General features: G+C 47.7%; 48 non-coding genes across 48 annotated transcripts; all 48 read right to left on the bottom strand.

Moving 5' to 3' along the window:
- Positions 1 to 345: 345 nt before the first annotated feature.
- Positions 346 to 417, bottom strand: Trnat-agu (transfer RNA threonine (anticodon AGU)). The gene has a single exon. It is a non-coding gene; the product is annotated as a tRNA-Thr (tRNA).
- A 321-nt stretch (positions 418 to 738) lies between these two features.
- On the bottom strand, positions 739 to 811 carry Trnak-cuu (transfer RNA lysine (anticodon CUU)). Its single transcript has one exon. It is a non-coding gene; the product is annotated as a tRNA-Lys (tRNA).
- A 440-nt stretch (positions 812 to 1,251) lies between these two features.
- On the bottom strand, positions 1,252 to 1,324 carry Trnar-ucg (transfer RNA arginine (anticodon UCG)). Its single transcript has one exon. It is a non-coding gene; the product is annotated as a tRNA-Arg (tRNA).
- A 572-nt stretch (positions 1,325 to 1,896) lies between these two features.
- Positions 1,897 to 1,968, bottom strand: Trnat-agu (transfer RNA threonine (anticodon AGU)). The gene has a single exon. It is a non-coding gene; the product is annotated as a tRNA-Thr (tRNA).
- Positions 1,969 to 2,289: 321 nt separating this feature from the next.
- On the bottom strand, positions 2,290 to 2,362 carry Trnak-cuu (transfer RNA lysine (anticodon CUU)). Its single transcript has one exon. It is a non-coding gene; the product is annotated as a tRNA-Lys (tRNA).
- A 440-nt stretch (positions 2,363 to 2,802) lies between these two features.
- On the bottom strand, positions 2,803 to 2,875 carry Trnar-ucg (transfer RNA arginine (anticodon UCG)). The gene has a single exon. It is a non-coding gene; the product is annotated as a tRNA-Arg (tRNA).
- A 557-nt stretch (positions 2,876 to 3,432) lies between these two features.
- Positions 3,433 to 3,504, bottom strand: Trnat-agu (transfer RNA threonine (anticodon AGU)). Its single transcript has one exon. It is a non-coding gene; the product is annotated as a tRNA-Thr (tRNA).
- Positions 3,505 to 3,825: 321 nt separating this feature from the next.
- Trnak-cuu (transfer RNA lysine (anticodon CUU)) lies at positions 3,826 to 3,898 on the bottom strand. The gene has a single exon. It is a non-coding gene; the product is annotated as a tRNA-Lys (tRNA).
- Positions 3,899 to 4,338: 440 nt separating this feature from the next.
- On the bottom strand, positions 4,339 to 4,411 carry Trnar-ucg (transfer RNA arginine (anticodon UCG)). The gene has a single exon. It is a non-coding gene; the product is annotated as a tRNA-Arg (tRNA).
- Positions 4,412 to 4,968: 557 nt separating this feature from the next.
- Positions 4,969 to 5,040, bottom strand: Trnat-agu (transfer RNA threonine (anticodon AGU)). Its single transcript has one exon. It is a non-coding gene; the product is annotated as a tRNA-Thr (tRNA).
- Positions 5,041 to 5,361: 321 nt separating this feature from the next.
- On the bottom strand, positions 5,362 to 5,434 carry Trnak-uuu (transfer RNA lysine (anticodon UUU)). The gene has a single exon. It is a non-coding gene; the product is annotated as a tRNA-Lys (tRNA).
- Positions 5,435 to 5,874: 440 nt separating this feature from the next.
- Trnar-ucg (transfer RNA arginine (anticodon UCG)) lies at positions 5,875 to 5,947 on the bottom strand. The gene has a single exon. It is a non-coding gene; the product is annotated as a tRNA-Arg (tRNA).
- Positions 5,948 to 6,501: 554 nt separating this feature from the next.
- Positions 6,502 to 6,573, bottom strand: Trnat-agu (transfer RNA threonine (anticodon AGU)). The gene has a single exon. It is a non-coding gene; the product is annotated as a tRNA-Thr (tRNA).
- Positions 6,574 to 6,894: 321 nt separating this feature from the next.
- On the bottom strand, positions 6,895 to 6,967 carry Trnak-cuu (transfer RNA lysine (anticodon CUU)). Its single transcript has one exon. It is a non-coding gene; the product is annotated as a tRNA-Lys (tRNA).
- A 440-nt stretch (positions 6,968 to 7,407) lies between these two features.
- On the bottom strand, positions 7,408 to 7,480 carry Trnar-ucg (transfer RNA arginine (anticodon UCG)). The gene has a single exon. It is a non-coding gene; the product is annotated as a tRNA-Arg (tRNA).
- Positions 7,481 to 8,058: 578 nt separating this feature from the next.
- Trnat-agu (transfer RNA threonine (anticodon AGU)) lies at positions 8,059 to 8,130 on the bottom strand. The gene has a single exon. It is a non-coding gene; the product is annotated as a tRNA-Thr (tRNA).
- A 321-nt stretch (positions 8,131 to 8,451) lies between these two features.
- Positions 8,452 to 8,524, bottom strand: Trnak-cuu (transfer RNA lysine (anticodon CUU)). Its single transcript has one exon. It is a non-coding gene; the product is annotated as a tRNA-Lys (tRNA).
- Positions 8,525 to 8,964: 440 nt separating this feature from the next.
- Trnar-ucg (transfer RNA arginine (anticodon UCG)) lies at positions 8,965 to 9,037 on the bottom strand. Its single transcript has one exon. It is a non-coding gene; the product is annotated as a tRNA-Arg (tRNA).
- A 572-nt stretch (positions 9,038 to 9,609) lies between these two features.
- On the bottom strand, positions 9,610 to 9,681 carry Trnat-agu (transfer RNA threonine (anticodon AGU)). Its single transcript has one exon. It is a non-coding gene; the product is annotated as a tRNA-Thr (tRNA).
- Positions 9,682 to 10,002: 321 nt separating this feature from the next.
- Trnak-cuu (transfer RNA lysine (anticodon CUU)) lies at positions 10,003 to 10,075 on the bottom strand. Its single transcript has one exon. It is a non-coding gene; the product is annotated as a tRNA-Lys (tRNA).
- Positions 10,076 to 10,515: 440 nt separating this feature from the next.
- Positions 10,516 to 10,588, bottom strand: Trnar-ucg (transfer RNA arginine (anticodon UCG)). The gene has a single exon. It is a non-coding gene; the product is annotated as a tRNA-Arg (tRNA).
- A 557-nt stretch (positions 10,589 to 11,145) lies between these two features.
- On the bottom strand, positions 11,146 to 11,217 carry Trnat-agu (transfer RNA threonine (anticodon AGU)). The gene has a single exon. It is a non-coding gene; the product is annotated as a tRNA-Thr (tRNA).
- Positions 11,218 to 11,538: 321 nt separating this feature from the next.
- On the bottom strand, positions 11,539 to 11,611 carry Trnak-cuu (transfer RNA lysine (anticodon CUU)). The gene has a single exon. It is a non-coding gene; the product is annotated as a tRNA-Lys (tRNA).
- A 440-nt stretch (positions 11,612 to 12,051) lies between these two features.
- Trnar-ucg (transfer RNA arginine (anticodon UCG)) lies at positions 12,052 to 12,124 on the bottom strand. The gene has a single exon. It is a non-coding gene; the product is annotated as a tRNA-Arg (tRNA).
- A 554-nt stretch (positions 12,125 to 12,678) lies between these two features.
- Trnat-agu (transfer RNA threonine (anticodon AGU)) lies at positions 12,679 to 12,750 on the bottom strand. Its single transcript has one exon. It is a non-coding gene; the product is annotated as a tRNA-Thr (tRNA).
- A 321-nt stretch (positions 12,751 to 13,071) lies between these two features.
- Trnak-uuu (transfer RNA lysine (anticodon UUU)) lies at positions 13,072 to 13,144 on the bottom strand. The gene has a single exon. It is a non-coding gene; the product is annotated as a tRNA-Lys (tRNA).
- Positions 13,145 to 13,584: 440 nt separating this feature from the next.
- On the bottom strand, positions 13,585 to 13,657 carry Trnar-ucg (transfer RNA arginine (anticodon UCG)). The gene has a single exon. It is a non-coding gene; the product is annotated as a tRNA-Arg (tRNA).
- Positions 13,658 to 14,211: 554 nt separating this feature from the next.
- Positions 14,212 to 14,283, bottom strand: Trnat-agu (transfer RNA threonine (anticodon AGU)). The gene has a single exon. It is a non-coding gene; the product is annotated as a tRNA-Thr (tRNA).
- A 321-nt stretch (positions 14,284 to 14,604) lies between these two features.
- On the bottom strand, positions 14,605 to 14,677 carry Trnak-cuu (transfer RNA lysine (anticodon CUU)). Its single transcript has one exon. It is a non-coding gene; the product is annotated as a tRNA-Lys (tRNA).
- Positions 14,678 to 15,117: 440 nt separating this feature from the next.
- Positions 15,118 to 15,190, bottom strand: Trnar-ucg (transfer RNA arginine (anticodon UCG)). Its single transcript has one exon. It is a non-coding gene; the product is annotated as a tRNA-Arg (tRNA).
- Positions 15,191 to 15,768: 578 nt separating this feature from the next.
- On the bottom strand, positions 15,769 to 15,840 carry Trnat-agu (transfer RNA threonine (anticodon AGU)). The gene has a single exon. It is a non-coding gene; the product is annotated as a tRNA-Thr (tRNA).
- Positions 15,841 to 16,161: 321 nt separating this feature from the next.
- Positions 16,162 to 16,234, bottom strand: Trnak-cuu (transfer RNA lysine (anticodon CUU)). Its single transcript has one exon. It is a non-coding gene; the product is annotated as a tRNA-Lys (tRNA).
- Positions 16,235 to 16,674: 440 nt separating this feature from the next.
- Positions 16,675 to 16,747, bottom strand: Trnar-ucg (transfer RNA arginine (anticodon UCG)). The gene has a single exon. It is a non-coding gene; the product is annotated as a tRNA-Arg (tRNA).
- A 572-nt stretch (positions 16,748 to 17,319) lies between these two features.
- Positions 17,320 to 17,391, bottom strand: Trnat-agu (transfer RNA threonine (anticodon AGU)). The gene has a single exon. It is a non-coding gene; the product is annotated as a tRNA-Thr (tRNA).
- A 321-nt stretch (positions 17,392 to 17,712) lies between these two features.
- Positions 17,713 to 17,785, bottom strand: Trnak-cuu (transfer RNA lysine (anticodon CUU)). Its single transcript has one exon. It is a non-coding gene; the product is annotated as a tRNA-Lys (tRNA).
- Positions 17,786 to 18,225: 440 nt separating this feature from the next.
- Positions 18,226 to 18,298, bottom strand: Trnar-ucg (transfer RNA arginine (anticodon UCG)). Its single transcript has one exon. It is a non-coding gene; the product is annotated as a tRNA-Arg (tRNA).
- A 569-nt stretch (positions 18,299 to 18,867) lies between these two features.
- On the bottom strand, positions 18,868 to 18,939 carry Trnat-agu (transfer RNA threonine (anticodon AGU)). Its single transcript has one exon. It is a non-coding gene; the product is annotated as a tRNA-Thr (tRNA).
- Positions 18,940 to 19,260: 321 nt separating this feature from the next.
- Positions 19,261 to 19,333, bottom strand: Trnak-cuu (transfer RNA lysine (anticodon CUU)). The gene has a single exon. It is a non-coding gene; the product is annotated as a tRNA-Lys (tRNA).
- A 440-nt stretch (positions 19,334 to 19,773) lies between these two features.
- On the bottom strand, positions 19,774 to 19,846 carry Trnar-ucg (transfer RNA arginine (anticodon UCG)). Its single transcript has one exon. It is a non-coding gene; the product is annotated as a tRNA-Arg (tRNA).
- A 548-nt stretch (positions 19,847 to 20,394) lies between these two features.
- Positions 20,395 to 20,466, bottom strand: Trnat-agu (transfer RNA threonine (anticodon AGU)). The gene has a single exon. It is a non-coding gene; the product is annotated as a tRNA-Thr (tRNA).
- Positions 20,467 to 20,787: 321 nt separating this feature from the next.
- Positions 20,788 to 20,860, bottom strand: Trnak-cuu (transfer RNA lysine (anticodon CUU)). The gene has a single exon. It is a non-coding gene; the product is annotated as a tRNA-Lys (tRNA).
- Positions 20,861 to 21,300: 440 nt separating this feature from the next.
- On the bottom strand, positions 21,301 to 21,373 carry Trnar-ucg (transfer RNA arginine (anticodon UCG)). The gene has a single exon. It is a non-coding gene; the product is annotated as a tRNA-Arg (tRNA).
- A 566-nt stretch (positions 21,374 to 21,939) lies between these two features.
- Positions 21,940 to 22,011, bottom strand: Trnat-agu (transfer RNA threonine (anticodon AGU)). Its single transcript has one exon. It is a non-coding gene; the product is annotated as a tRNA-Thr (tRNA).
- A 321-nt stretch (positions 22,012 to 22,332) lies between these two features.
- Positions 22,333 to 22,405, bottom strand: Trnak-cuu (transfer RNA lysine (anticodon CUU)). The gene has a single exon. It is a non-coding gene; the product is annotated as a tRNA-Lys (tRNA).
- A 440-nt stretch (positions 22,406 to 22,845) lies between these two features.
- On the bottom strand, positions 22,846 to 22,918 carry Trnar-ucg (transfer RNA arginine (anticodon UCG)). The gene has a single exon. It is a non-coding gene; the product is annotated as a tRNA-Arg (tRNA).
- A 566-nt stretch (positions 22,919 to 23,484) lies between these two features.
- Trnat-agu (transfer RNA threonine (anticodon AGU)) lies at positions 23,485 to 23,556 on the bottom strand. The gene has a single exon. It is a non-coding gene; the product is annotated as a tRNA-Thr (tRNA).
- A 321-nt stretch (positions 23,557 to 23,877) lies between these two features.
- On the bottom strand, positions 23,878 to 23,950 carry Trnak-cuu (transfer RNA lysine (anticodon CUU)). The gene has a single exon. It is a non-coding gene; the product is annotated as a tRNA-Lys (tRNA).
- Positions 23,951 to 24,390: 440 nt separating this feature from the next.
- Trnar-ucg (transfer RNA arginine (anticodon UCG)) lies at positions 24,391 to 24,463 on the bottom strand. Its single transcript has one exon. It is a non-coding gene; the product is annotated as a tRNA-Arg (tRNA).
- Between the last annotated feature and the right edge of the window lie 107 nt (positions 24,464 to 24,570).

Genomic DNA, 24,570 nt, shown 5'->3' with positions numbered 1-24,570 from the left:
GCTTAGTGCCATCTCAGTCGCTTGCAGAAGGTACCTCACCCTATGTGATACAATGGCGAGTTGTCGCTATTACCAAAGCGGCGGCGGCGGCGCCGACGACGACGACGACAATCGCGAGGGTCTTTATCAAGGGTAGAAAATACATCACAAGAACTAAGTATTTCACGTCGGCATTCTCCGCAGACTGCCAAAAGCTGCAGATTCTGGTGCCCACTTTAATAGCACCATTCACACTATTCATTTGCGAGAGCATTTCTTAAATACCGCACCCATTCATAATTTTTTTTATCCTTGACCGCTTTTTTCGAAAGGGCCACGGTGGGAGGGGCTGTTACAAAATTCATTTGCCTCCTGTGAGGATCGAACTCACGACCTCTGGTTTACTAGACCAGCGCTCTGCCACTGAGCTAAGGGGGCGCCTCCTAGCGCCCTTTTCGGGTACTTTGTTCTTACAGAGTAGTGAATCGGAGCCCTTCAGCTCGAAACGCACCGCATGAGCGACCATTATTTGCATTTAGTTAGCACAGCTGCTGCTTTCCTACACATCTCACACTATATCGATGTACAACTAAAATTCCAAAACAACACATTTATTTCATTTCAGAGTCACTTTCAGCTTCAAATACCGTTCCTCTGATATTCATACGAAGCTAGGCATCTTCGTAACCCGTTACGTTCATTACGCAAGGCTCACGAGACGGGCGCATGTTGGATCCGCGTAGACACAAAATTTTGCGCCGCCCAGCGTGGGGCTCGAACCCACGACCCTGAGATTAAGAGTCTCATGCTCTACCGACTGAGCTAGCCGGGCTGCACGCAACGCGTTACGAGCCATACAATACTGATTTGACCTGCGACCATCTATTGAAGATTCTTTTGACTACAACTTATTTCCTGCTGCCACAAATCAGCTACAATCCTATTCAATGAAAAATTGTCTGCGAAAGGCATCAAATCTGCTTGAAATGATACGTGGCTATCAGCACCATTATTCAACACACATGCTCGACAGTGCGCAGACGCCTGTGGCGTAGCCCTTGGCTCCTGAATCAGATGCAGTAGTTCCAACAAAAACTCTCCTGAACGGCACTGTGCCGAAAACTTCGCTACAGATCACCCTTGTCTTGCTTGTGCTTCTGGTAGACGCCGGTTTTGCAGCCAGGAAGCGGACAGCAGCAACTTCCAACTAGTTTTAGAGTACTCAAACAACACAGTAAAACAGCATGCATCTTTTGCAGAACAGGAAAAACTCGACCGTGACAGGATTCGAACCTGCAATCTTCGGATCCGAAGTCCGACGCCTTATCCATTAGGCCACACGGTCACTGGTGCAGTATACTTCTCCACACACACTTCATTTTCGCCATTTGTACACTTGGCAGAATGAATTTCCCATCTTTGACGCAGTTCTCCATCTCAAATTTCAGTACTAAAAGTACGACGCTACTTCTTGCTGTGTCCCATCGCAAGTTACATTCAAGCCCTTATGACGCTGATCAAACAAGAGGTGGCAAATCAGCTTCAATCGCTTAGTGCCATCTCAGTCGCTTGCAGAAGGTACCTCACCCTATGTGATACAATGGCGAGTTGTCGCTATTACCAAAGCGGCGGCGGCGGCGCCGACGACGACGACGACGACGACGACGACGACGACGACGACAATCGCGAGGGTCTTTATCAGGGGTAGAAAATACATCACAAGAACTAAGTATTTCACGTCGGCATTCTCCGGAGACTGCCAAAAGCTGCAGATTCTGGTGCCCACTTTAATAGCACCATTCACACTATTCATTTGCGAGAGCATTTCTTAAATACCGCACCCATTCATAATTTTTTTTATCCTTGACCGCTTTTTTCGAAAGGGCCACGGTGGGAGGGGCTGTTACAAAATTCATTTGCCTCCTGTGAGGATCGAACTCACGACCTCTGGTTTACTAGACCAGCGCTCTGCCACTGAGCTAAGGAGGCGCCTCCTAGCGCCCTTCTCGGGTACTTTGTTCTTACAGAGTAGTGAATCGGAGCCCTTCAGCTCGAAACGCACCGCATGAGCGACCATTATTTGCATTTAGTTAGCACAGCTGCTGCTTTCCTACACATCTCACACTATATCGATGTACAACTAAAATTCCAAAACAACACATTTATTTCATTTCAGAGTCACTTTCAGCTTCAAATACCGTTCCTCTGATATTCATACGAAGCTAGGCATCGTCGTAACCCGTTACGTTCATTACGCAAGGCTCACGAGAGGGGCGCATGTTGGATCCGCGTAGACACAAAATTTTGCGCCGCCCAGCGTGGGGCTCGAACCCACGACCCTGAGATTAAGAGTCTCATGCTCTACCGACTGAGCTAGCCGGGCTGCACGCAACGCGTTACGAGCCATACAATACTGATTTGACCTGCGACCATCTATTGAAGATTCTTTTGACTACAACTTATTTCCTGCTGCCACAAATCAGCTACAATCCTATTCAATGAAAAATTGTCTGCGAAAGGCATCAAATCTGCTTGAAATGATACGTGGCTATCAGCACCATTATTCAACACACATGCTCGACAGTGCGCAGACGCCTGTGGCGTAGCCCTTGGCTCCTGAATCAGATGCAGTAGTTCCAACAAAAACTCTCCTGAACGGCACTGTGCCGAAAACTTCGCTACAGATCACCCTTGTCTTGCTTGTGCTTCTGGTAGACGCCGGTTTTGCAGCCAGGAAGCGGACAGCAGCAACTTCCAACTAGTTTTAGAGTACTCAAACAACACAGTAAAACAGCATGCATCTTTTGCAGAACAGGAAAAACTCGACCGTGACAGGATTCGAACCTGCAATCTTCGGATCCGAAGTCCGACGCCTTATCCATTACGCCACACGGTCACTGGTGCAGTATACTTCTCCACACACACTTCATTTTCGCCATTTGTACACTTGGCAGAATGAATTTCCCATCTTTGACGCAGTTCTCCATCTCAAATTTCAGTACTAAAAGTACGACGCTACTTCTTGCTGTGTCCCATCGCAAGTTACATTCAAGCCCTTATGACGCTGATCAAACAAGAGGTGGCAAATCAGCTTCAATCGCTTAGTGCCATCTCAGTCGCTTGCAGAAGGTACCTCACCCTATGTGATACAATGGCGAGTTGTCGCTATTACCAAAGCGGCGGCGGCGGCGCCGACGACGACGACGACGACGACGACAATCGCGAGGGTCTTTATCAGGGGTAGAAAATACATCACAAGAACTAAGTATTTCACGTCGGCATTCTCCGGAGACTGCCAAAAGCTGCAGATTCTGGTGCCCACTTTAATAGCACCATTCACACTATTCATTTGCGAGAGCATTTCTTAAATACCGCACCCATTCATAATTTTTTTTATCCTTGACCGCTTTTTTCGAAAGGGCCACGGTGGGAGGGGCTGTTACAAAATTCATTTGCCTCCTGTGAGGATCGAACTCACGACCTCTGGTTTACTAGACCAGCGCTCTGCCACTGAGCTAAGGAGGCGCCTCCTAGCGCCCTTTTCGGGTACTTTGTTCTTACAGAGTAGTGAATCGGAGCCCTTCAGCTCGAAACGCACCGCATGAGCGACCATTATTTGCATTTAGTTAGCACAGCTGCTGCTTTCCTACACATCTCACACTATATCGATGTACAACTAAAATTCCAAAACAACACATTTATTTCATTTCAGAGTCACTTTCAGCTTCAAATACCGTTCCTCTGATATTCATACGAAGCTAGGCATCGTCGTAACCCGTTACGTTCATTACGCAAGGCTCACGAGAGGGGCGCATGTTGGATCCGCGTAGACACAAAATTTTGCGCCGCCCAGTGTGGGGCTCGAACCCACGACCCTGAGATTAAGAGTCTCATGCTCTACCGACTGAGCTAGCCGGGCTGCACGCAACGCGTTACGAGCCATACAATACTGATTTGACCTGCGACCATCTATTGAAGTTTCTTTTGACTACAACTTATTTCCTGCTGCCACAAATCAGCTACAATCCTATTCAATGAAAAATTGTCTGCGAAAGGCATCAAATCTGCTTGAAATGATACGCGGCTATCAGCACCATTATTCAACACACATGCTCGACAGTGCGCAGACGCCTGTGGCGTAGCCCTTGGCTCCTGAATCAGATGCAGTAGTTCCAACAAAAACTCTCCTGAACGGCACTGTGCCGAAAACTTCGCTACAGATCACCCTTGTCTTGCTTGTGCTTCTGGTAGACGCCGGTTTTGCAGCCAGGAAGCGGACAGCAGCAACTTCCAACTAGTTTTAGAGTACTCAAACAACACAGTAAAACAGCATGCATCTTTTGCAGAACAGGAAAAACTCGACCGTGACAGGATTCGAACCTGCAATCTTCGGATCCGAAGTCCGACGCCTTATCCATTAGGCCACACGGTCACTGGTGCAGTATACTTCTCCACACACACTTCATTTTCGCCATTTGTACACTTGGCAGAATGAATTTCCCATCTTTGACGCAGTTCTCCATCTCAAATTTCAGTACTAAAAGTACGACGCTACTTCTTGCTGTGTCCCATCGCAAGTTACATTCAAGCCCTTATGACGCTGATCAAACAAGAGGTGGCAAATCAGCTTCAATCGCTTAGTGCCATCTCAGTCGCTTGCAGAAGGTACCTCACCCTATGTGTTACAATGGCGAGTTGTCGCTATTACCAAAGCGGCGGCGGCGGCGCCGACGACGACGACGACGACGACGACAATCGCGAGGGTCTTTATCAGGGGTAGATAATACATCACAAGAACTAAGTATTTCACGTCGGCATTCTCCGCAGACTGCCAAAAGCTGCAGATTCTGGTGCCCACTTTAATAGCACCATTCACACTATTCATTTGCGAGAGCATTTCTTAAATACCGCACCCATTCATAATTTTTTTTATCCTTGACCGCTTTTTTCGAAAGGGCCACGGTGGGAGGGGCTGTTACAAAATTCATTTGCCTCCTGTGAGGATCGAACTCACGACCTCTGGTTTACTAGACCAGCGCTCTGCCACTGAGCTAAGGAGGCGCCTCCTAGCGCCCTTTTCGGGTACTTTGTTCTTACAGAGTAGTGAATCGGAGCCCTTCAGCTCGAAACGCACCGCATGAGCGACCATTATTTGCATTCAGTTAGCACAGCTGCTGCTTTCCTACACATCTCACACTATATCGATGTACAACTAAAATTCCAAAACAACACATTTATTTCATTTCAGAGTCACTTTCAGCTTCAAATACCGTTCCTCTGATATTCATACGAAGCTAGGCATCGTCGTAACCCGTTACGTTCATTACGCAAGGCTCACGAGAGGGGCGCATGTTGGATCCGCGTAGACACAAAATTTTGCGCCGCCCAGTGTGGGGCTCGAACCCACGACCCTGAGATTAAAAGTCTCATGCTCTACCGACTGAGCTAGCCGGGCTGCACGCAACGCGTTACGAGCCATACAATACTGATTTGACCTGCGACCATCTATTGAAGATTCTTTTGACTACAACTTATTTCCTGCTGCCACAAATCAGCTACAATCCTATTCAATGAAAAATTGTCTGCGAAAGGCATCAAATCTGCTTGAAATGATACGTGGCTATCAGCACCATTATTCAACACACATGCTCGACAGTGCGCAGACGCCTGTGGCGTAGCCCTTGGCTCCTGAATCAGATGCAGTAGTTCCAACAAAAACTCTCCTGAACGGCACTGTGCCGAAAACTTCGCTACAGATCACCCTTGTCTTGCTTGTGCTTCTGGTAGACGCCGGTTTTGCAGCCAGGAAGCGGACAGCAGCAACTTCCAACTAGTTTTAGAGTACTCAAACAACACAGTAAAACAGCATGCATCTTTTGCAGAACAGGAAAAACTCGACTGTGACAGGATTCGAACCTGCAATCTTCGGATCCGAAGTCCGACGCCTTATCCATTAGGCCACACGGTCACTGGTGCAGTATACTTCTCCACACACACTTCATTTTCGCCATTTGTACACTTGGCAGAATGAATTTCCCATCTTTGACGCAGTTCTCCATCTCAAATTTCAGTACTAAAAGTACGACGCTACTTCTTGCTGTGTCCCATCGCAAGTTACATTCAAGCCCTTATGACGCTGATCAAACAAGAGGTGGCAAATCAGCTTCAATCGCTTAGTGCCATCTCAGTCGCTTGCAGAAGGTACCTCACCCTATGTGATACAATGGCGAGTTGTCGCTATTACCAAAGCGGCGGCGGCGGCGCCGCCGACGACGACGACGACGACAATCGCGAGGGTCTTTATCAGGGGTAGAAAATACATCACAAGAACTAAGTATTTCACGTCGGCATTCTCCGCAGACTGCCAAAAGCTGCAGATTCTGGTGCCCACTTTAATAGCACCATTCACACTATTCATTTGCGAGAGTATTTCTTAAATACCGCACCCATTCATAATTTTTTTTATCCTTGACCGCTTTTTTCGAAAGGGCCACGGTGGGAGGGGCTGTTACAAAATTCATTTGCCTCCTGTGAGGATCGAACTCACGACCTCTGGTTTACTAGACCAGCGCTCTGCCACTGAGCTAAGGAGGCGCCTCCTAGCGCCCTTCTCGGGTACTTTGTTCTTACAGAGTAGTGAATCGGAGCCCTTCAGCTCGAAACGCACCGCATGAGCGACCATTATTTGCATTTAGTTAGCACAGCTGCTGCTTTCCTACACATCTCACACTATATCGATGTACAACTAAAATTCCCAAACAACACATTTATTTCATTTCAGAGTCACTTTCAGCTTCAAATACCGTTCCTCTGATATTCATACGAAGCTAGGCATCGTCGTAACCCGTTACGTTCATTACGCAAGGCTCACGAGAGGGGCGCATGTTGGATCCGCGTAGACACAAAATTTTGCGCCGCCCAGCGTGGGGCTCGAACCCACGACCCTGAGATTAAGAGTCTCATGTTCTACCGACTGAGCTAGCCGGGCTGCACGCAACGCGTTACGAGCCATACAATACTGATTTGACCTGCGACCATCTATTGAAGATTCTTTTGACTACAACTTATTTCCTGCTGCCACAAATCAGCTACAATCCTATTCAATGAAAAATTGTCTCCGAAAGGCATCAAATCTGCTTGAAATGATACGTGGCTATCAGCACCATAATTCAACACACATGCTCGACAGTGCGCAGACGCCTGTGGCGTAGCCCTTGGCTCCTGAATCAGATGCAGTAGTTCCAACAAAAACTCTCCTGAACGGCACTGTGCCGAAAACTTCGCTACAGATCACCCTTGTCTTGCTTGTGCTTCTGGTAGACGCCGGTTTTGCAGCCAGGAAGCGGACAGCAGCAACTTCCAACTAGTTTTAGAGTACTCAAACAACACAGTAAAACAGCATGCATCTTTTGCAGAACAGGAAAAACTCGACCGTGACAGGATTCGAACCTGCAATCTTCGGATCCGAAGTCCGACGCCTTATCCATTAGGCCACACGGTCACTGGTGCAGTATACTTCTCCACACACACTTCATTTTCGCCATTTGTACACTTGGCAGAATGAATTTCCCATCTTTGACGCAGTTCTCCATCTCAAATTTCAGTACTAAAAGTACGACGCTACTTCTTGCTGTGTCCCATCGCAAGTTACATTCAAGCCCTTATGACGCTGATCAAACAAGAGGTGGCAAATCAGCTTCAATCGCTTAGTGCCATCTCAGTCGCTTGCAGAAGGTACCTCACCCTATGTGATACAATGGCGAGTTGTCGCTATTACCAAAGCGGCGGCGGCGGCGCCGACGATGACGACGACGACGACGACGACGACGACGACGACGACGACAATCGCGAGGGTCTTTATCAGGGGTAGAAAATACATCACAAGAACTAAGTATTTCACGTCGGCATTCTCCGGAGACTGCCAAAAGCTGCAGATTCTGGTGCCCACTTTAATAGCACCATTCACACTATTCATTTGCGAGAGCATTTCTTAAATACCGCACCCATTCATAATTTTTTTTATCCTTGACCGCTTTTTTCGAAAGGGCCACGGTGGGAGGGGCTGTTACAAAATTCATTTGCCTCCTGTGAGGATCGAACTCACGACCTCTGGTTTACTAGACCAGCGCTCTGCCACTGAGCTAAGGAGGCGCCTCCTAGCGCCCTTTTCGGGTACTTTGTTCTTACAGAGTAGTGAATCGGAGCCCTTCAGCTCGAAACGCACCGCATGAGCGACCATTATTTGCATTTAGTTAGCACAGCTGCTGCTTTCCTACACATCTCACACTATATCGATGTACAACTAAAATTCCAAAACAACACATTTATTTCATTTCAGAGTCACTTTCAGCTTCAAATACCGTTCCTCTGATATTCATACGAAGCTAGGCATCGTCGTAACCCGTTACGTTCATTACGCAAGGCTCACGAGAGGGGCGCATGTTGGATCCGCGTAGACACAAAATTTTGCGCCGCCCAGTGTGGGGCTCGAACCCACGACCCTGAGATTAAGAGTCTCATGCTCTACCGACTGAGCTAGCCGGGCTGCACGCAACGCGTTACGAGCCATACAATACTGATTTGACCTGCGACCATCTATTGAAGATTCTTTTGACTACAACTTATTTCCTGCTGCCACAAATCAGCTACAATCCTATTCAATGAAAAATTGTCTCCGAAAGGCATCAAATCTGCTTGAAATGATACGTGGCTATCAGCACCATTATTCAACACACATGCTCGACAGTGCGCAGACGCCTGTGGCGTAGCCCTTGGCTCCTGAATCAGATGCAGTAGTTCCAACAAAAACTCTCCTGAACGGCACTGTGCCGAAAACTTCGCTACAGATCACCCTTGTCTTGCTTGTGCTTCTGGTAGACGCCGGTTTTGCAGCCAGGAAGCGGACAGCAGCAACTTCCAACTAGTTTTAGAGTACTCAAACAACACAGTAAAACAGCATGCATCTTTTGCAGAACAGGAAAAACTCGACCGTGACAGGATTCGAACCTGCAATCTTCGGATCCGAAGTCCGACGCCTTATCCATTAGGCCACACGGTCACTGGTGCAGTATACTTCTCCACACACACTTCATTTTCGCCATTTGTACACTTGGCAGAATGAATTTCCCATCTTTGACGCAGTTCTCCATCTCAAATTTCAGTACTAAAAGTACGACGCTACTTCTTGCTGTGTCCCATCGCAAGTTACATTCAAGCCCTTATGACGCTGATCAAACAAGAGGTGGCAAATCAGCTTCAATCGCTTAGTGCCATCTCAGTCGCTTGCAGAAGGTACCTCACCCTATGTGATACAATGGCGAGTTGTCGCTATTACCAAAGCGGCGGCGGCGGCGCCGACGACGACGACGACGACGACGACGACGACGACGACGACAATCGCGAGGGTCTTTATCAGGGGTAGAAAATACATCACAAGAACTAAGTATTTCACGTCGGCATTCTCCGCAGACTGCCAAAAGCTGCAGATTCTGGTGCCCACTTTAATAGCACCATTCACACTATTCATTTGCGAGAGCATTTCTTAAATACCGCACCCATTCATAATTTTTTTTATCCTTGACCGCTTTTTTCGAAAGGGCCACGGTGGGAGGGGCTGTTACAAAATTCATTTGCCTCCTGTGAGGATCGAACTCACGACCTCTGGTTTACTAGACCAGCGCTCTGCCACTGAGCTAAGGAGGCGCCTCCTAGCGCCCTTTTCGGGTACTTTGTTCTTACAGAGTAGTGAATCGGAGCCCTTCAGCTCGAAACGCACCGCATGAGCGACCATTATTTGCATTTAGTTAGCACAGCTGCTGCTTTCCTACACATCTCACACTATATCGATGTACAACTAAAATTCCAAAACAACACATTTATTTCATTTCAGAGTCACTTTCAGCTTCAAATACCGTTCCTCTGATATTCATACGAAGCTAGGCATCGTCGTAACCCGTTACGTTCATTACGCAAGGCTCACGAGAGGGGCGCATGTTGGATCCGCGTAGACACAAAATTTTGCGCCGCCCAGTGTGGGGCTCGAACCCACGACCCTGAGATTAAGAGTCTCATGCTCTACCGACTGAGCTAGCCGGGCTGCACGCAACGCGTTACGAGCCATACAATACTGATTTGACCTGCGACCATCTATTGAAGTTTCTTTTGACTACAACTTATTTCCTGCTGCCACAAATCAGCTACAATCCTATTCAATGAAAAATTGTCTGCGAAAGGCATCAAATCTGCTTGAAATGATACGTGGCTATCAGCACCATTATTCAACACACATGCTCGACAGTGCGCAGACGCCTGTGGCGTAGCCCTTGGCTCCTGAATCAGATGCAGTAGTTCCAACAAAAACTCTCCTGAACGGCACTGTGCCGAAAACTTCGCTACAGATCACCCTTGTCTTGCTTGTGCTTCTGGTAGACGCCGGTTTTGCAGCCAGGAAGCGGACAGCAGCAACTTCCAACTAGTTTTAGAGTACTCAAACAACACAGTAAAACAGCATGCATCTTTTGCAGAACAGGAAAAACTCGACCGTGACAGGATTCGAACCTGCAATCTTCGGATCCGAAGTCCGACGCCTTATCCATTAGGCCACACGGTCACTGGTGCAGTATACTTCTCCACACACACTTCATTTTCGCCATTTGTACACTTGGCAGAATGAATTTCCCATCTTTGACGCAGTTCTCCATCTCAAATTTCAGTACTAAAAGTACGACGCTACTTCTTGCTGTGTCCCATCGCAAGTTACATTCAAGCCCTTATGACGCTGATCAAACAAGAGGTGGCAAATCAGCTTCAATCGCTTAGTGCCATCTCAGTCGCTTGCAGAAGGTACCTCACCCTATGTGATACAATGGCGAGTTGTCGCTATTACCAAAGCGGCGGCGGCGGCGCCGACGACGACGACGACGACGACGACAATCGCGAGGGTCTTTATCAGGGGTAGAAAATACATCACAAGAACTAAGTATTTCACGTCGGCATTCTCCGCAGACTGCCAAAAGCTGCAGATTCTGGTGCCCACTTTAATAGCACCATTCACACTATTCATTTGCGAGAGTATTTCTTAAATACCGCACCCATTCATAATTTTTTTTATCCTTGACCGCTTTTTTCGAAAGGGCCACGGTGGGAGGGGCTGTTACAAAATTCATTTGCCTCCTGTGAGGATCGAACTCACGACCTCTGGTTTACTAGACCAGCGCTCTGCCACTGAGCTAAGGAGGCGCCTCCTAGCGCCCTTCTCGGGTACTTTGTTCTTACAGAGTAGTGAATCGGAGCCCTTCAGCTCGAAACGCACCGCATGAGCGACCATTATTTGCATTTAGTTAGCACAGCTGCTGCTTTCCTACACATCTCACACTATATCGATGTACAACTAAAATTCCAAAACAACACATTTATTTCATTTCAGAGTCACTTTCAGCTTCAAATACCGTTCCTCTGATATTCATACGAAGCTAGGCATCGTCGTAACCCGTTACGTTCATTACGCAAGGCTCACGAGAGGGGCGCATGTTGGATCCGCGTAGACACAAAATTTTGCGCCGCCCAGCGTGGGGCTCGAACCCACGACCCTGAGATTAAGAGTCTCATGCTCTACCGACTGAGCTAGCCGGGCTGCACGCAACGCGTTACGAGCCATACAATACTGATTTGACCTGCGACCATCTATTGAAGATTCTTTTGACTACAACTTATTTCCTGCTGCCACAAATCATCTACAATCCTATTCAATGAAAAATTGTCTCCGAAAGGCATCAAATCTGCTTGAAATGATACGTGGCTATCAGCACCATTATTCAACACACATGCTCGACAGTGCGCAGACGCCTGTGGCGTAGCCCTTGGCTCCTGAATCAGATGCAGTAGTTCCAACAAAAACTCTCCTGAACGGCACTGTGCCGAAAACTTCGCTACAGATCACCCTTGTCTTGCTTGTGCTTCTGGTAGACGCCGGTTTTGCAGCCAGGAAGCGGACAGCAGCAACTTCCAACTAGTTTTAGAGTACTCAAACAACACAGTAAAACAGCATGCATCTTTTGCAGAACAGGAAAAACTCGACCGTGACAGGATTCGAACCTGCAATCTTCGGATCCGAAGTCCGACGCCTTATCCATTAGGCCACACGGTCACTGGTGCAGTATACTTCTCCACACACACTTCATTTTCGCCATTTGTACACTTGGCAGAATGAATTTCCCATCTTTGACGCAGTTCTCCATCTCAAATTTCAGTACTAAAAGTACGACGCTACTTCTTGCTGTGTCCCATCGCAAGTTACATTCAAGCCCTTATGACGCTGATCAAACAAGAGGTGGCAAATCAGCTTCAATCGCTTAGTGCCATCTCAGTCGCTTGCAGAAGGTACCTCACCCTATGTGATACAATGGCGAGTTGTCGCTATTACCAAAGCGGCGGCGGCGGCGCCGACGACGACGACGACGACGACAATCGCGAGGGTCTTTATCAGGGGTAGAAAATACATCACAAGAACTAAGTATTTCACGTCGGCATTCTCCGGAGACTGCCAAAAGCTGCAGATTCTGGTGCCCACTTTAATAGCACCATTCACACTATTCATTTGCGAGAGCATTTCTTAAATACCGCACCCATTCATAATTTTTTTTATCCTTGACCGCTTTTTTCGAAAGGGCCACGGTGGGAGGGGCTGTTACAAAATTCATTTGCCTCCTGTGAGGATCGAACTCACGACCTCTGGTTTACTAGACCAGCGCTCTGCCACTGAGCTAAGGAGGCGCCTCCTAGCTCCCTTTTCGGGTACTTTGTTCTTACAGAGTAGTGAATCGGAGCCCTTCAGCTCGAAACGCACCGCATGAGCGACCATTATTTGCATTTAGTTAGCACAGCTGCTGCTTTCCTACACATCTCACACTATATCGATGTACAACTAAAATTCCAAAACAACACATTTATTTCATTTCAGAGTCACTTTCAGCTTCAAATACCGTTCCTCTGATATTCATACGAAGCTAGGCATCGTCGTAACCCGTTACGTTCATTACGCAAGGCTCACGAGAGGGGCGCATGTTGGATCCGCGTAGACACAAAATTTTGCGCCGCCCAGTGTGGGGCTCGAACCCACGACCCTGAGATTAAAAGTCTCATGCTCTACCGACTGAGCTAGCCGGGCTGCACGCAACGCGTTACGAGCCATACAATACTGATTTGACCTGCGACCATCTATTGAAGATTCTTTTGACTACAACTTATTTCCTGCTGCCACAAATCAGCTACAATCCTATTCAATGAAAAATTGTCTGCGAAAGGCATCAAATCTGCTTGAAATGATACGTGGCTATCAGCACCATTATTCAACACACATGCTCGACAGTGCGCAGACGCCTGTGGCGTAGCCCTTGGCTCCTGAATCAGATGCAGTAGTTCCAACAAAAACTCTCCTGAACGGCACTGTGCCGAAAACTTCGCTACAGATCACCCTTGTCTTGCTTGTGCTTCTGGTAGACGCCGGTTTTGCAGCCAGGAAGCGGACAGCAGCAACTTCCAACTAGTTTTAGAGTACTCAAACAACACAGTAAAACAGCATGCATCTTTTGCAGAACAGGAAAAACTCGACTGTGACAGGATTCGAACCTGCAATCTTCGGATCCGAAGTCCGACGCCTTATCCATTAGGCCACACGGTCACTGGTGCAGTATACTTCTCCACACACACTTCATTTTCGCCATTTGTACACTTGGCAGAATGAATTTCCCATCTTTGACGCAGTTCTCCATCTCAAATTTCAGTACTAAAAGTACGACGCTACTTCTTGCTGTGTCCCATCGCAAGTTACATTCAAGCCCTTATGACGCTGATCAAACAAGAGGTGGCAAATCAGCTTCAATCGCTTAGTGCCATCTCAGTCGCTTGCAGAAGGTACCTCACCCTATGTGATACAATGGCGAGTTGTCGCTATTACCAAAGCGGCGGCGGCGGCGCCGACGACGACGACGACGACGACAATCGCGAGGGTCTTTATCAGGGGTAGAAAATACATCACAAGAACTAAGTATTTCACGTCGGCATTCTCCGCAGACTGCCAAAAGCTGCAGATTCTGGTGCCCACTTTAATAGCACCATTCACACTATTCATTTGCGAGAGTATTTCTTAAATACCGCACCCATTCATAATTTTTTTTATCCTTGACCGCTTTTTTCGAAAGGGCCACGGTGGGAGGGGCTGTTACAAAATTCATTTGCCTCCTGTGAGGATCGAACTCACGACCTCTGGTTTACTAGACCAGCGCTCTGCCACTGAGCTAAGGAGGCGCCTCCTAGCGCCCTTCTCGGGTACTTTGTTCTTACAGAGTAGTGAATCGGAGCCCTTCAGCTCGAAACGCACCGCATGAGCGACCATTATTTGCATTTAGTTAGCACAGCTGCTGCTTTCCTACACATCTCACACTATATCGATGTACAACTAAAATTCCCAAACAACACATTTATTTCATTTCAGAGTCACTTTCAGCTTCAAATACCGTTCCTCTGATATTCATACGAAGCTAGGCATCGTCGTAACCCGTTACGTTCATTACGCAAGGCTCACGAGAGGGGCGCATGTTGGATCCGCGTAGACACAAAATTTTGCGCCGCCCAGCGTGGGGCTCGAACCCACGACCCTGAGATTAAGAGTCTCATGTTCTACCGACTGAGCTAGCCGGGCTGCACGCAACGCGTTACGAGCCATACAATACTGATTTGACCTGCGACCATCTATTGAAGATTCTTTTGACTACAACTTATTTCCTGCTGCCACAAATCAGCTACAATCCTATTCAATGAAAAATTGTCTCCGAAAGGCATCAAATCTGCTTGAAATGATACGTGGCTATCAGCACCATTATTCAACACACATGCTCGACAGTGCGCAGACGCCTGTGGCGTAGCCCTTGGCTCCTGAATCAGATGCAGTAGTTCCAACAAAAACTCTCCTGAACGGCACTGTGCCGAAAACTTCGCTACAGATCACCCTTGTCTTGCTTGTGCTTCTGGTAGACGCCGGTTTTGCAGCCAGGAAGCGGACAGCAGCAACTTCCAACTAGTTTTAGAGTACTCAAACAACACAGTAAAACAGCATGCATCTTTTGCAGAACAGGAAAAACTCGACCGTGACAGGATTCGAACCTGCAATCTTCGGATCCGAAGTCCGACGCCTTATCCATTAGGCCACACGGTCACTGGTGCAGTATACTTCTCCACACACACTTCATTTTCGCCATTTGTACACTTGGCAGAATGAATTTCCCATCTTTGACGCAGTTCTCCATCTCAAATTTCAGTACTAAAAGTACGACGCTACTTCTTGCTGTGTCCCATCGCAAGTTACATTCAAGCCCTTATGACGCTGATCAAACAAGAGGTGGCAAATCAGCTTCAATCGCTTAGTGCCATCTCAGTCGCTTGCAGAAGGTACCTCACCCTATGTGATACAATGGCGAGTTGTCGCTATTACCAAAGCGGCGGCGGCGGCGCCGACGACGACGACGACGACGACGACGACGACGACGACGACGACGACAATCGCGAGGGTCTTTATCAGGGGTAGAAAATACATCACAAGAACTAAGTATTTCACGTCGGCATTCTCCGGAGACTGCCAAAAGCTGCAGATTCTGGTGCCCACTTTAATAGCACCATTCACACTATTCATTTGCGAGAGCATTTCTTAAATACCGCACCCATTCATAATTTTTTTTATCCTTGACCGCTTTTTTCGAAAGGGCCACGGTGGGAGGGGCTGTTACAAAATTCATTTGCCTCCTGTGAGGATCGAACTCACGACCTCTGGTTTACTAGACCAGCGCTCTGCCACTGAGCTAAGGAGGCGCCTCCTAGCGCCCTTTTCGGGTACTTTGTTCTTACAGAGTAGTGAATCGGAGCCCTTCAGCTCGAAACGCACCGCATGAGCGACCATTATTTGCATTTAGTTAGCACAGCTGCTGCTTTCCTACACATCTCACACTATATCGATGTACAACTAAAATTCCAAAACAACACATTTATTTCATTTCAGAGTCACTTTCAGCTTCAAATACCGTTCCTCTGATATTCATACGAAGCTAGGCATCGTCGTAACCCGTTACGTTCATTACGCAAGGCTCACGAGAGGGGCGCATGTTGGATCCGCGTAGACACAAAATTTTGCGCCGCCCAGTGTGGGGCTCGAACCCACGACCCTGAGATTAAGAGTCTCATGCTCTACCGACTGAGCTAGCCGGGCTGCACGCAACGCGTTACGAGCCATACAATACTGATTTGACCTGCGACCATCTATTGAAGATTCTTTTGACTACAACTTATTTCCTGCTGCCACAAATCAGCTACAATCCTATTCAATGAAAAATTGTCTCCGAAAGGCATCAAATCTGCTTGAAATGATACGTGGCTATCAGCACCATTATTCAACACACATGCTCGACAGTGCGCAGACGCCTGTGGCGTAGCCCTTGGCTCCTGAATCAGATGCAGTAGTTCCAACAAAAACTCTCCTGAACGGCACTGTGCCGAAAACTTCGCTACAGATCACCCTTGTCTTGCTTGTGCTTCTGGTAGACGCCGGTTTTGCAGCCAGGAAGCGGACAGCAGCAACTTCCAACTAGTTTTAGAGTACTCAAACAACACAGTAAAACAGCATGCATCTTTTGCAGAACAGGAAAAACTCGACCGTGACAGGATTCGAACCTGCAATCTTCGGATCCGAAGTCCGACGCCTTATCCATTAGGCCACACGGTCACTGGTGCAGTATACTTCTCCACACACACTTCATTTTCGCCATTTGTACACTTGGCAGAATGAATTTCCCATCTTTGACGCAGTTCTCCATCTCAAATTTCAGTACTAAAAGTACGACGCTACTTCTTGCTGTGTCCCATCGCAAGTTACATTCAAGCCCTTATGACGCTGATCAAACAAGAGGTGGCAAATCAGCTTCAATCGCTTAGTGCCATCTCAGTCGCTTGCAGAAGGTACCTCACCCTATGTGATACAATGGCGAGTTGTCGCTATTACCAAAGCGGCGGCGGCGGCGCCGACGACGACGACGACGACGACGACGACGACGACGACGACAATCGCGAGGGTCTTTATCAGGGGTAGAAAATACATCACAAGAACTAAGTATTTCACGTCGGCATTCTCCGGAGACTGCCAAAAGCTGCAGATTCTGGTGCCCACTTTAATAGCACCATTCACACTATTCATTTGCGAGAGCATTTCTTAAATACCGCACCCATTCATAATTTTTTTTATCCTTGACCGCTTTTTTCGAAAGGGCCACGGTGGGAGGGGCTGTTACAAAATTCATTTGCCTCCTGTGAGGATCGAACTCACGACCTCTGGTTTACTAGACCAGCGCTCTGCCACTGAGCTAAGGAGGCGCCTCCTAGCGCCCTTTTCGGGTACTTTGTTCTTACAGAGTAGTGAATCGGAGCCCTTCAGCTCGAAACGCACCGCATGAGCGACCATTATTTGCATTTAGTTAGCACAGCTGCTGCTTTCCTACACATCTCACACTATATCGATGTACAACTAAAATTCCAAAACAACACATTTATTTCATTTCAGAGTCACTTTCAGCTTCAAATACCGTTCCTCTGATATTCATACGAAGCTAGGCATCGTCGTAACCCGTTACGTTCATTACGCAAGGCTCACGAGAGGGGCGCATGTTGGATCCGCGTAGACACAAAATTTTGCGCCGCCCAGTGTGGGGCTCGAACCCACGACCCTGAGATTAAGAGTCTCATGCTCTACCGACTGAGCTAGCCGGGCTGCACGCAACGCGTTACGAGCCATACAATACTGATTTGACCTGCGACCATCTATTGAAGATTCTTTTGACTACAACTTATTTCCTGCTGCCACAAATCAGCTACAATCCTATTCAATGAAAAATTGTCTCCGAAAGGCATCAAATCTGCTTGAAATGATACGTGGCTATCAGCACCATTATTCAACACACATGCTCGACAGTGCGCAGACGCCTGTGGCGTAGCCCTTGGCTCCTGAATCAGATGCAGTAGTTCCAACAAAAACTCTCCTGAACGGCACTGTGCCGAAAACTTCGCTACAGATCACCCTTGTCTTGCTTGTGCTTCTGGTAGACGCCGGTTTTGCAGCCAGGAAGCGGACAGCAGCAACTTCCAACTAGTTTTAGAGTACTCAAACAACACAGTAAAACAGCATGCATCTTTTGCAGAACAGGAAAAACTCGACCGTGACAGGATTCGAACCTGCAATCTTCGGATCCGAAGTCCGACGCCTTATCCATTAGGCCACACGGTCACTGGTGCAGTATACTTCTCCACACACACTTCATTTTCGCCATTTGTACACTTGGCAGAATGAATTTCCCATCTTTGACGCAGTTCTCCATCTCAAATTTCAGTACTAAAAGTACGACGCTACTTCTTGCTGTGTCCCATCGCAAGTTACATTCAAGCCCTTATGACGCTGATCAAACAAGAGGTGGCAAATCAGCTTCAATCGCTTAGTGCCATCTCAGTCGCTTGCAGAAGGTACCTCACCCTATGTGATACAATGGCGAGTTGTCGCTATTACCAAAGCGGCGGCGGCGGCGCCGACGACGACGACGACGACGACGACGACGACGACGACAATCGCGAGGGTCTTTATCAGGGGTAGAAAATACATCACAAGAACTAAGTATTTCACGTCGGCATTCTCCGGAGACTGCCAAAAGCTGCAGATTCTGGTGCCCACTTTAATAGCACCATTCACACTATTCATTTGCGAGAGCATTTCTTAAATACCGCACCCATTCATAATTTTTTTTATCCTTGACCGCTTTTTTCGAAAGGGCCACGGTGGGAGGGGCTGTTACAAAATTCATTTGCCTCCTGTGAGGATCGAACTCACGACCTCTGGTTTACTAGACCAGCGCTCTGCCACTGAGCTAAGGAGGCGCCTCCTAGCGCCCTTTTCGGGTACTTTGTTCTTACAGAGTAGTGAATCGGAGCCCTTCAGCTCGAAACGCACCGCATGAGCGACCATTATTTGCATTTAGTTAGCACAGCTGCTGCTTTCCTACACATCTCACACTATATCGATGTACAACTAAAATTCCAAAACAACACATTTATTTCATTTCAGAGTCACTTTCAGCTTCAAATACCGTTCCTCTGATATTCATACGAAGCTAGGCATCGTCGTAACCCGTTACGTTCATTACGCAAGGCTCACGAGAGGGGCGCATGTTGGATCCGCGTAGACACAAAATTTTGCGCCGCCCAGTGTGGGGCTCGAACCCACGACCCTGAGATTAAGAGTCTCATGCTCTACCGACTGAGCTAGCCGGGCTGCACGCAACGCGTTACGAGCCATACAATACTGATTTGACCTGCGACCATCTATTGAAGATTCTTTTGACTACAACTTATTTCCTGCTGCCACAAATCAGCTACAATCCTATTCAATGAAAAATTGTCTCCGAAAGGCATCAAATCTGCTTGAAATGATACGTGGCTATCAGCACCATTATTCAACACACATGCTCGACAGTGCGCAGACGCCTGTGGCGTAGCCCTTGGCTCCTGAATCAGATGCAGTAGTTCCAACAAAAACTCTCCTGAACGGCACTGTGCCGAAAACTTCGCTACAGATCACCCTTGTCTTGCTTGTGCTTCTGGTAGACGCCGGTTTTGCAGCCAGGAAGCGGACAGCAGCAACTTCCAACTAGTTTTAGAGTACTCAAACAACACAGTAAAACAGCATGCATCTTTTGCAGAACAGGAAAAACTCGACCGTGACAGGATTCGAACCTGCAATCTTCGGATCCGAAGTCCGACGCCTTATCCATTAGGCCACACGGTCACTGGTGCAGTATACTTCTCCACACACACTTCATTTTCGCCATTTGTACACTTGGCAGAATGAATTTCCCATCTTTGACGCAGTTCTCCATCTCAAATTTCAGTACTAAAAGTACGACGCTACTTCTTGCTGTGTCCCATCGCAAGTTACATTCAAGCCCTTATGACGCTGATCAAACAAGAGGTGGCAAATCAGCTTCAATCGCTTAGTGCCATCTCAGTCGCTTGCAGAAGGTACCTCACCCTATGTGATACAATGGCGAGTTGTCGCTATTACCAAAGCGGCGCCGACGACGACGACGACGACGACGACAATCGCGAGGGTCTTTATCAGGGGTAGAAAATACATCACAAGAACTAAGTATTTCACGTCGGCATTCTCCGGAGACTGCCGAAAGCTGCAGATTCTGGTGCCCACTTTAATAGCACCATTGACACTATTCATTTGCGAGAGCATTTCTTAAATACCGCACCCATTCATAATTTTTTTAATCCCTGACCGCTTTTTTCGAAAGGGCCACGGTGGGAGGGGCTGTTACAAAATTCATTTGCCTCCTGTGAGGATCGAACTCACGACCTCTGGTTTACTAGACCAGCGCTCTGCCACTGAGCTAAGGAGGCGCCTCCTAGCGCCCTTTTCGGGTACTTTGTTCTTACAGAGTAGTGAATCGGAGCCCTTCAGCTCGAAACGCACCGCATGAGCGACCATTATTTGCATTTAGTTAGCACAGCTGCTGCTTTCCTACACATCTCACACTATATCGATGTACAACTAAAATTCCAAAACAACACATTTATTTCATTTCAGAGTCACTTTCAGCTTCAAATACCGTTCCTCTGATATTCATACGAAGCTAGGCATCGTCGTAACCCGTTACGTTCATTACGCAAGGCTCACGAGAGGGGCGCATGTTGGATCCGCGTAGACACAAAATTTTGCGCCGCCCAGTGTGGGGCTCGAACCCACGACCCTGAGATTAAGAGTCTCATGCTCTACCGACTGAGCTGGCCGGGCTGCACGCAACGCGTTACGAGCCATACAATACTGATTTGACCTGCGACCATCTATTGAAGACTCTTTTGACTACAACTTATTTCCTGCTGCCACAAATCAGCTACAATCCTATTCAATGAAAAATTGTCTCCGAAAGGCATCAAATCTGCTTGAAATGATACGTGGCTATCAGCACCATTATTCAACACACATGCTCGACAGTGCGCAGACGCCTGTGGCGTAGCCCTTGGCTCCTGAATCAGATGCAGTAGTTCCAACAAAAACTCTCCTGAACGGCACTGTGCCGAAAACTTCGCTACAGATCACCCTTGTCTTGCTTGTGCTTCTGGTAGACGCCGGTTTTGCAGCCAGGAAGCGGACAGCAGCAACTTCCAACTAGTTTTAGAGTACTCAAACAACACAGTAAAACAGCATGCATCTTTTGCAGAACAGGAAAAACTCGACCGTGACAGGATTCGAACCTGCAATCTTCGGATCCGAAGTCCGACGCCTTATCCATTAGGCCACACGGTCACTGGTGCAGTATACTTCTCCACACACACTTCATTTTCGCCATTTGTACACTTGGCAGAATGAATTTCCCATCTTTGACGCAGTTCTCCATCTCAAATTTCAGTACTAAAAGTACGACGCTACTTCTTGCTGTGTCCCATCGCAAGTTACATTCAAGCCCTTATGACGCTGATCAAACAAGAGGTGGCAAATCAGCTTCAATCGCTTAGTGCCATCTCAGTCGCTTGCAGAAGGTACCTCACCCTATGTGATACAATGGCGAGTTGTCGCTATTACCAAAGCGGCGGCGGCGGCGCCGACGACGACGACGACGACGACGACGACGACGACAATCGCGAGGGTCTTTATCAGGGGTAGAAAATACATCACAAGAACTAAGTATTTCACGTCGGCATTCTCCGGAGACTGCCAAAAGCTGCAGATTCTGGTGCCCACTTTAATAGCACCATTCACACTATTCATTTGCGAGAGCATTTCTTAAATACCGCACCCATTCATAATTTTTTTTATCCTTGACCGCTTTTTTCGAAAGGGCCACGGTGGGAGGGGCTGTTACAAAATTCATTTGCCTCCTGTGAGGATCGAACTCACGACCTCTGGTTTACTAGACCAGCGCTCTGCCACTGAGCTAAGGAGGCGCCTCCTAGCGCCCTTTTCGGGTACTTTGTTCTTACAGAGTAGTGAATCGGAGCCCTTCAGCTCGAAACGCACCGCATGAGCGACCATTATTTGCATTTAGTTAGCACAGCTGCTGCTTTCCTACACATCTCACACTATATCGATGTACAACTAAAATTCCAAAACAACACATTTATTTCATTTCAGAGTCACTTTCAGCTTCAAATACCGTTCCTCTGATATTCATACGAAGCTAGGCATCGTCGTAACCCGTTACGTTCATTACGCAAGGCTCACGAGAGGGGCGCATGTTGGATCCGCGTAGACACAAAATTTTGCGCCGCCCAGCGTGGGGCTCGAACCCACGACCCTGAGATTAAGAGTCTCATGCTCTACCGACTGAGCTAGCCGGGCTGCACGCAACGCGTTACGAGCCATACAATACTGATTTGACCTGCGACCATCTATTGAAGATTCTTTTGACTACAACTTATTTCCTGCTGCCACAAATCAGCTACAATCCTATTCAATGAAAAATTGTCTCCGAAAGGCATCAAATCTGCTTGAAATGATACGTGGCTATCAGCACCATTATTCAACACACATGCTCGACAGTGCGCAGACGCCTGTGGCGTAGCCCTTGGCTCCTGAATCAGATGCAGTAGTTCCAACAAAAACTCTCCTGAACGGCACTGTGCCGAAAACTTCGCTACAGATCACCCTTGTCTTGCTTGTGCTTCTGGTAGACGCCGGTTTTGCAGCCAGGAAGCGGACAGCAGCAACTTCCAACTAGTTTTAGAGTACTCAAACAACACAGTAAAACAGCATGCATCTTTTGCAGAACAGGAAAAACTCGACCGTGACAGGATTCGAACCTGCAATCTTCGGATCCGAAGTCCGACGCCTTATCCATTAGGCCACACGGTCACTGGTGCAGTATACTTCTCCACACACACTTCATTTTCGCCATTTGTACACTTGGCAGAATGAATTTCCCATCTTTGACGCAGTTCTCCATCTCAAATTTCAGTACTAAAAGTACGACGCTACTTCTTGCTGTGTCCCATCGCAAGTTACATTCAAGCCCTTATGACGCTGATCAAACAAGAGGTGGCAAATCAGCTTCAATCGCTTAGTGCCATCTCAGTCGCTTGCAGAAGGTACCTCACCCTATGTGATACAATGGCGAGTTGTCGCTATTACCAAAGCGGCGGCGGCGGCGCCGACGACGACGACGACGACGACGACGACGACGACAATCGCGAGGGTCTTTATCAGGGGTAGAAAATACATCACAAGAACTAAGTATTTCACGTCGGCATTCTCCGGAGACTGCCGAAAGCTGCAGATTCTGGTGCCCACTTTAATAGCACCATTCACACTATTCATTTGCGAGAGCATTTCTTAAATACCGCACCCATTCATAATTTTTTTTATCCTTGACCGCTTTTTTCGAAAGGGCCACGGTGGGAGGGGCTGTTACAAAATTCATTTGCCTCCTGTGAGGATCGAACTCACGACCTCTGGTTTACTAGACCAGCGCTCTGCCACTGAGCTAAGGAGGCGCCTCCTAGCGCCCTTTTCGGGTACTTTGTTCTTACAGAGTAGTGAATCGGAGCCCTTCAGCTCGAAACGCACCGCATGAGCGACCATTATTTGCATTTAGTTAGCACAGCTGCTGCTTTCCTACACATCTCACACTATATCGATGTACAACTAAAATTCCAAAACAACACATTTATTTCATTTCAGAGTCACTTTCAGCTTCAAATACCGTTCCTCTGATATTCATACGAAGCTAGGCATCGTCGTAACCCGTTACGTTCATTACGCAAGGCTCACGAGAGGGGCGCATGTTGGATCCGCGTAGACACAAAATTTTGCGCCGCCCAGTGTGGGGCTCGAACCCACGACCCTGAGATTAAGAGTCTCATGCTCTACCGACTGAGCTGGCCGGGCTGCACGCAACGCGTTACGAGCCATACAATACTGATTTGACCTGCGACCATCTATTGAAGATTCTTTTGACTACAACTTATTTCCTGCTGCCACAAATCAGCTACAATCCTATTCAATGAAAAATTGTCTCCGAAAGGCATCAAATCTGCTTGAAATGATACGTGGCTATCAGCACCATTATTCAACACACATGCTCGACAGTGCGCAGACGCCTGTGGCGTAGCCCTTGGCTCCTGAATCAGATGCAGTAGTTCCAACAAAAACTCTCCTGAACGGCACTGTGCCGAAAACTTCGCTACAGATCACCCTTGTCTTGCTTGTGCTTCTGGTAGACGCCGGTTTTGCAGCCAGGAAGCGGACAGCAGCAACTTCCAACTAGTTTTAGAGTACTCAAACAACACAGTTAAACAGCATGCATCTTTTGCAGAACAGGAAAAACTCGACCGTGACAGGATTCGAACCTGCAATCTTCGGATCCGAAGTCCGACGCCTTATCCATTAGGCCACACGGTCACTGGTGCAGTATACTTCTCCACACACACTTCATTTTCGCCATTTGTACACTTGGCAGAATGAATTTCCCATCTTTGACGCAGTTCTCCATCTCAAATTTCAGTACT

This window comes from Schistocerca cancellata, unplaced genomic scaffold (genome assembly GCF_023864275.1).
Source record: "Schistocerca cancellata isolate TAMUIC-IGC-003103 unplaced genomic scaffold, iqSchCanc2.1 HiC_scaffold_1109, whole genome shotgun sequence".
In the NCBI taxonomy this organism is placed as follows: Eukaryota; Metazoa; Arthropoda; class Insecta; order Orthoptera; family Acrididae; genus Schistocerca; species Schistocerca cancellata.
The sequence above is the reverse complement of the archived record's forward strand: the minus strand, read 5'-3'. Positions and strand labels throughout refer to the sequence as shown.